Here is an 8,105-nt window from a genome sequence, read left to right on the forward strand (position 1 = left end):
CATACTGACATAAGCAGATGGGTTCATTGGGTCATTTAAATTTTTTCTCTTCCGATGCAAAATTAGTCCAACTACATCAAAATATTAACCAAGAGGTCAAGGGACTCTGATCTCAGAAGGAGGGAGTGCTATAGTATAAGATGGAACAGAAACCAGATATCACCTACTTTTTTTTTTAACCCCAAGAGAGAAAACAGAGGTCCAGAAGAGGAAGTAACATCCCAGTTCTCCCGACTCTAGGTCATTCAGTCATATTCAGCATCTCTTGAAGACACGGGCGATCAGAAGTCAGCCTTCTTTGGAAGGATTGAGGCACGATTGCATTTCCGACCATCCAGAGTTAAAGCCTGAATTGAGAGGCAATAGAAAGAAGAGCCCCTGTGCTTGCACAGTAGGTAGAGTGTGATTCTATGTCCTTTAGAGTAAACTCCATGACAAAGATGCTCTCAGGAGCCTGGGAACCAACTGTCACTCCTTAAGGCGTCAGTGTGACACCTAGAGGTGTATGCTCCTAGCCATGATCGAGTGAGCTGCAGGTAGGCCAGACCTTTGTCACCTGTACCATCAGGTAGAGTCTGAAGAACACCTACAGGGAAACCTGAGAGGTGCACCCTTGTGGGGAATCATCTCAACAGCCCCAGATTCAAACAGCTCCTAGAAGATACCAGGTGCAGGATGTTTTCCCTGGACTCATTGAAAATAATGGCAGACATTAACTCTTGTCCACTGTACTTTCATCTACATAATAGGCAGGATAGCCAGGGAAATTAAAAGTGATTTCATGTGTGACAGACACTAGTCCTTTGGAACCCTATTGTTTTATCTCTGCTTCTGTACAAGCAGACAGCTTTATCAGCAAACAAAGCAATGAAAAGGTGTTTTCTGAAAATTTGACATTAAACTGTACTTTCTCTAGTAGGAATTAAGATACTCTGCACATAATCAGCACTTTATGGTTTCTTTAATATTTTTATGTCACCTTATCACTTCACCCTGCAAACAATTAAGAAGGGAATTGTGTGTTCATTCCCTTCTGAATGTTTGTTTGTTCATCTACCAATTAATGATCAAGACCCACCTTGAAGCTAGGAGCTGTGCCAGATGCTGGACATGTGAAATTTTGGACAGAGGGAAGATGGAAGCTCAGGACTATGATATAATTTTCCAAGAGGCAGGAATTTCTTAAGTGGAGAAATTGGAACTCAAACCCAGTTCTGCCATGTGGTTTCCAGCTCTTTCCTCATCTCTCCACGCCTCAACACCCTTCTCTCCGCATAGGAATTCAAAGGGATGGTCACCCCCTCTCCTGCCTCCCTCTCCCTCTTCTTTTCTTCTCGTGATTTACATATTGCTAAATGATGAAATTATACAGTACATAATTCCACAGCAACTCTGCTGCTTAAAAAAAATTGGGAATGGAGTAATTAGGCAGAAAGGAGTCTCAATTAGGCAGTAGATTCTGTTTCTAAAGCAGTAAATGGGGAAGAGATATTTTTTTAACTGTCTCTTGAATATATTGCCATAAAATGATTGTGGCCTGGGAAAGAAGCAACACAGCTTGGAATTGGAACTCTGGGCAGGTCTTGAAATGCTACTCTGCATCTTAGTTTTCTGCCTAGTTTTAGATGTTGGGGCTCAGAACCTGATGCCCCCAAGTATGGTGCCTTGGTATACTGTGTATTTTGAACTGAAGGAGGCTGGAAGGGTCTCAGGAGCAAGGTCTTTCAGATCTTCTCCTGTTCTTCTGTTTCTTATCCTTCTTTCTTCCACCAAAGTGATTCATGAAAACTGTAATTTTATCTCCTAGTGGATCATAGAATTTAGAACCCCTCTTCTCTATAGCGAGCCATGAAGCCTAGAAATACTCTCTGGTCTCCCTTCTCCTTTGAAGACCCTCATGTGACTAGTATCCTGCCCCACACCCAGGAAGAAGGAATGCCACATAAACCAAGAATTGGACAGGCAGGCTTTTCTTTCTGTTTCTGCCTCCGTCTGTTACCATTAGGTCACGTCCTTTTGTTCAGTTGCTTTTCCACGGGCGCGGTAGCCATTCTTCATAATCATAGAAGTAGACAGTTTCTCCTGGGGTGTTTGGGTCTTCATTTCTGAAGGCTCCCATGCCATGAAAAACTTTGATTAAACACACATATTATACTTTTCTCCTACAGAGACCTTTAGATTTCAAAGGCAGCCTCCCATTGTAGGATCTCTATCAGCAAGGTTGGCAGCAAAGACAACTGCTTTATTTCCAGGTATCTTCTCTAGTTTTCTTTGTTTATTTTAAGATGGGAAATGTGACAAAGAGAGTGTGATTTTTTTTTTCTTTTTTACTGGACTCAAGTCGTCTGTATTTTAAAAGTCAAATTAATTCTACTCAAACTGTTTCAGAAAGGGCTTTTGATTGCAATAGTAGGGTTTGCTCTTCTGAAGATGAACAGTACTGGAAACTCCTGAATAAGAATAAGTATGCTTGCTTCCTTTTTTCCTCCCTCCCTCCTTCCTTCCTTCCTCTTTCTCTTGCCCTTTTTCTCCTTCTTCCCTCCTTTCCCCCTCCTTTCCTCCCTCCCCAGTTTTCTTCCTTCTTTCTTTTTCTCCTCCTCCCCTCCCCCTTCTACTTCTCTTTCTCCCTCATGCTGGCTGCAAATATTTTCTCTTCCAGGGTACATAGGTAGAACTTCCTTGATAAAACTGCTGCCCTTTTATTAGGAAAATGCTTTAATCAGCATTTTGGCTACTATGCAAGGACAGGGCCAAGGATCATTCTGGAAGTGTGAATTAAGCCAATGAAAAGATAAATTACTTTATATAATAACATGCACTGGTCTCTTCCTCACACTGAGATTTCTATTTGCACTTGAAGAGATTTCTAGTGTCCTGGGAAGGTTGAAAGGATAAGTGCTTCGGTGATAGGATTGGAGAAGGAACTATTTTTAGAGAGGGAAGAATTTGGGGGAGGGAGTCTCCAGCAAGGTACTTCCTTGGATGGGGGATGCTCATGAGCTACAATGTCAGTGAAGTCTGATATATGTCGTTTAATTCATTTCCTATTCTATGTCCCTTCATTATCCAAATCTTAGAGTATTGTACAACAGCCTATGTCAGTAGAGAAGAGGAAGTGAGCAGATCAGGATAAGGTGTTGATTCTGTGACCCTGATGAAGAAATGTGCAAAGATGACATTCTTCACCAGAATCGGGGACACGGAAGACCAGGGTGACTTGAAGAGAAACTGGAACAGATCTTTAAAGAGTGAAATGACAACTGGAAAGCAAAAAAGGTCATCTTTCCCTAAAGTCCTTCAAAATACAAGATCTCCAACAGCATGATGGGAATGGGCTTGTTATTGTATTTGGATATAGCAGTTAGTTAGAGGACAACTTAGAAGACTAAAGTCAAAGGGCCGACTGGACCCATGAAGATCCTGACTCAGTTTCAGTCTTGGATAAAGTTCACAGCACCTAGTAGGTATTACCTAAAGAGTTTTATCCAGGCTCCTTTCTGCTGGAAAGCAACAGAAAATGAGGGGAAAAGTAATCAGGATTTCCAGGGCTGGTCCTAAATTCCTGACACAGCACCTCCAAGGTGGATAACATGCAGACTTCCCTTCTCTGATCCTTAGTGGGCTAAGGAACATTGAGTAATCTCACTCCAAGGAATAATAGTGAATTATTGGAGGTAATGATTTAAACTGTTTAGCATACTATAGGAGGTAAATGAAAGATTAGTTCCTTTATCTAAGAAGGACAGTTTGTAGTGTCTAATGGAGAAAGAGTTGTCATGAAGAGAAGGAGGAAGATTTGTTGAACTTACCTCTTCTGTGTGGTATCAGAGGATGTAACTAGATTCAGTGGGTAGATATGACAAGTCTACTATAGCTCAGGAAAAAAAAAAAAAGAAAACACACACACATATGTTTGGAGAGAGAGAAGAGAGAGAGAGTGAGAGAGAGAAACAGAGAGAAAGAAAGAGAGAACTGTAACTGTAGAGCTAACAGAAGGTGAGTTCCTTGTTACTGTAGGGGAAATTCCACATGTCTACAAAAGCAAATCAATTAAATCTCTTAGGTCTTTTCCCAAGGTGAAATTTCACTCTTCTGTATGTGCTCCCTTTCCTTTGGTAGAAAGAAGGAAAACCCAACAACTATTACTTTATTTGCAAAGAGCTGTCTCTGACTAAAGGGAAATGAGCCAAGATGTACTAACTTTTAAGAAACTGACCTTCTTCCCTCAGAGATACTATGTATTACATTATTACATAAACACAAATAGCATTTTACTCTGCCCCTAAGCTGTGTGTTCTAGGGGATTGTTAGAGAAAATCGTAGGTCAAGTTTAGATTAAATGAAAAGGAGTGAGTCTCACGGCCCCCCAGATCTTCTCATGCAAAATAAAATCTTAAATTGTCCTGAAACTCCTCACAGTGGGGTAACATTTTTGCCAGAGTTTGATTTTCTTGGTTGTCTCAGTGTGGGCACCAGTAGGAGGTCACTACTTATCCCAAATTCTGCATATTCTGGGATGGACTATGCCTTTGCCATACTGGCTAGTAGAATCTGCCAACCGTCTTTAATGGGTAAGCACCACATAATTAAATGGATTTGATACCAGGCATTAAAATATAAAGCTAAGCCAACCCTTTGAGGTTGATGTATCTTAATATTTGCAAGGAAAGCAGAGGTTTTCCTATGAATTCTTGGCAAGATTCAGTCAGACTAAAGTCACTCTAAGCATATGATGTGAAAATCATTGAGAAAAAAAATCTCACGGGTACTTAGGCATTGCTTTATAATTCTGCTAATTAAAAATGTACAATGTGCAATTTTATAGTTGGTTACATGAATTTGTCACAAAGGAATCATAGAATCCACATGTAAGAAACAAGAGTATCACACATAGTCTCAGGTTTCAGGGAAAAGAATTTAACCCAAATGGTTTAAGGAAATTAGTATTGTTACTTTTTTTGTGAAGTTTTTATGTAAAGCCAACTCTCTGTATAACAGATAGATGTGGAATTGCTCTGGTGCATGTGAGTGGAAGGCCTGAAATTTGCAGTGGAGGAACCTGAGTCAACCAATGTAGGAAGTGCTATAATTTGGATATGTATGGAGTCTCTCCAGAGTCCATGTGTTGGGAGCCTGGTCCCTGGGGTGGTGGTGCTGGGACATGGTAGCACTTTTAAGAGGTGAGGCTCAGTGAGAATTCCTTGAGCCATTGATAGCATGCCCTTGAAGGATTAAGGTAGTTCTTTTGTGATTATAAAAGGAGCAAATCTGATTCTTTCTCTCTCCACTTCCTGGTTTGAAGTGTAGTTCAACCCTACATACACTCCTACCTGGATATGATGCCATCTACCATTAGGCACTTACTACAGGCCAAACCAATGCACTTGGAACCACCAAAACTGTGAGTTACATAAGGTGACACACACACAGAGACGGAGAGAGAGAATAAAACAATCTGCTGCACAGGTAATAAATTGTGAAATTGTTAAATTGTGCTGCCAGGAGACTGGAGAATACAACTAAAATACGAATGAACTGTGGGGCCCAATTTTAGGCTGTCAAGAGTGCTTCCTTTCTGATCTTAAAAAGTACAAGAAGACTGAACTGTTCCAAGGACATGGAGTAGGCATCAGGCTGTGTTGTATTTTCCAGGTATGAAATGTATGAATGCCATGGATGTGGGATCCATTACCATATTCAGATGCTCAGGCCAAAGGCAAAGGAGATGACCTGAGACCTAGCTGAACTCAAACTTCTCAGAGTAAGATTCCAGACTCTTCTTGCTCTCATTTGTAGAAGTACTCACAGGTCCCTTACCAGACCAACTGCTATCAGCCCAGCCATGCCCAGCAAAATGACTGTAATGAACTGTGTAGAGTTTGTGCTCTTGAAAAGTAATGTAGAAACTCCCTAAATAAAGAGAACCAAGGAGCAATAGATCATTTCCTGTGTCCATTTCTCAGGGGAAGGCAATATTTCAAGGAGGTAGATGTTTTACATCTACACGGTTTCCACTTAGCCTCTTACCTACTGTTACTGTAAATCTGATGACTACCCAGCTGTCAGCTTCCCAGATAGCATTTCACTCTAGTATCCCTCTAGGAAGAGAAAAAATGCACACAGGAGAGAGAGAGAGAGAGAGAGAGAGAGAGAGAGAGAGAGAGAGAGAGAGAGAGAGAGAGAGAGAGAGAGAGAGAGAGAAACGCTGACAGACTGACTATCCCAGGCAAAGTTCATGTCCTCCTCTGTCTCTGACCAAAGTAATGGTTGCAGCCTGGATTGATTGGAAATTGAAATGATGGAGGAAGGAAGGGTATGGGTGGGCTCGTGAACAGGTGTGGATGTGCATACCTCTTGGAGCTCTGTGTGTATAGTGATACTTTCTTCTTGGTGCCTCTACCATCACAAAAATTGTGACTTAGGAATCAGTTATAAAACAATATTGTTTCAGAATGCTGTTTATTTTAATGTTGGATTTCAATCTTGTTTCTACCCATCAACAGGCTAACTGACCTTGCCCAATCAATGAAACACATCTAAGACTCCCTTTCTTGTATAGTTGAGAAAAATATATTTAGTCCACAAAGACACATAGAGCACCCACTCAGATGCTGTCCATGCTAGTTGCCTTGGGGAAGGGAAAGAGATAAACAAAGATAAACAAAATATGGTTTTTTCCATCAATCTATCTCTCAGTAGACTACTTAATTCTTAAAAATCCTCTTGCTTGGTCTCTATCTCTTAGCTTATATGGTATCATTTTCCTTCTTGTGACCAGGCCCTGCCTAACCCCATCCCCAGTTTCATCTTACACTGTACACACAAAAGCATATTCATGCACTCAGCTTCTCACGTCACCTTCTATGTTCTCATTATACAGAGCCACAAAGTACACATACTTCTTAGAGTCCCTGAACATTTTTATTTATCTCCCCAAAGAATCATTCATCTCATCTTCATAGAGCTATCACAGTTATTTTACTTTTATCTTTATTGTTTCACTAACAACTGTCTTGCCTGCTTGACTAAAATTTCTCCATGGGAAAAGCTCATGTCTGCTCTCTCCACAATCTATCTGCAGAGTTTAGCATGCTGCCTGATATATACAGTAGACACTTAATATTTGTTATGTGAATGGATTGATAAGTGTTAAGTTTGTACTCTGCTGTTTTTCAATGTATTTTTTCCTAGAACTTATTGAGCCCAATTGCCTCCTTTTAGCTCCCAAAGGAAAAAGTTCATTCAGGACATCCTCTATGTTAGCTGAGGGATAACTAAACACCAGGGTACCTGCCTCCAGGAAAGAACCCAGGGCTCTTTCTTGCCTTTATTTTCCATTTAGAGTATAATTGAAATGTAGTTGAAATACTTCAGGCAGTACCAATCTGTGACAACCAAAAACAACTGGGGGAGAGTTTTTTTAATTAAAATTTTGACAAAGTAACCCTATACTCACTCAGTTTCTAGAGATAGCTTTCCCCAAAACTTCTCCCATTTATAGTTGGGAGTCCCCAAATAGAAGATTGATGTGGACTCACAAAGGAGAGCGTCAGTAAAAGCCACAACTCATCTGCCTGTTTCTCCTCAACACCATGAGAACATCAGGATGGAGTCAAGGTTTCTCTCTTCAAAGTTTCCTGTCTGAAGAATGCAGGGCTGTCTCTGGATTCCTGAAGAATGACTGGAAGCCTCTCCTCCTTCCTCCATGTCCTATATGTTATCTGTGCTTAGTATCAGAGACTTGTGCAAACCCAACGGATCTTATCAGCCTTAAACCCTTCTTTACACAGAAGCCCCAGATAAATGAGAACTATTAGGGACAGTAGACACCACTGATACTCGGAAATCATCTTTCCCGGTTCAAGTCATCAACTAAAGTCTATGTATAAGCATTATTGGGGATGGAGCTTGGGGAGTAAGGACTGCTGTTTATATGGTTTTAGACTAGACTCAGCCATCAGGAACATCTATTTTTTATCAGTTACTGGGCTGAGACAGCTAGAAAATTCAGGAGCTTAGACAATAAAACTGACACCAGTGTTCTGCCTTACAACAAAAACATTTTACTGGATTCAAAGTGACCCAGGTGAAGTAACCTCTTATCT

General features: G+C 40.8%; 1 long non-coding RNA gene across 1 annotated transcript in view; it reads left to right on the forward strand.

Moving 5' to 3' along the window:
• LOC306637859 overlaps nt 1–5,865 on the forward strand; it is a 31,197-nt gene extending 25,332 nt beyond the window's left edge. Inside the window, exons 4-6 of the long non-coding RNA XR_013757297.1 lie at nt 2,169–2,252; nt 3,078–3,276; nt 5,653–5,865. This is a non-coding gene — a long non-coding RNA (uncharacterized lncRNA). The remainder of the gene's footprint in view (nt 1–2,168; nt 2,253–3,077; nt 3,277–5,652) is intronic.
• The last annotated feature ends 2,240 nt before the right edge of the window (nt 5,866–8,105 follow it).

The sequence above is a fragment of the Sciurus vulgaris genome (genome assembly GCF_902686455.1).
Source record: "Sciurus vulgaris genome assembly, chromosome: 10".
Lineage (NCBI taxonomy): Eukaryota > Metazoa > Chordata > Mammalia > Rodentia > Sciuridae > Sciurus > Sciurus vulgaris.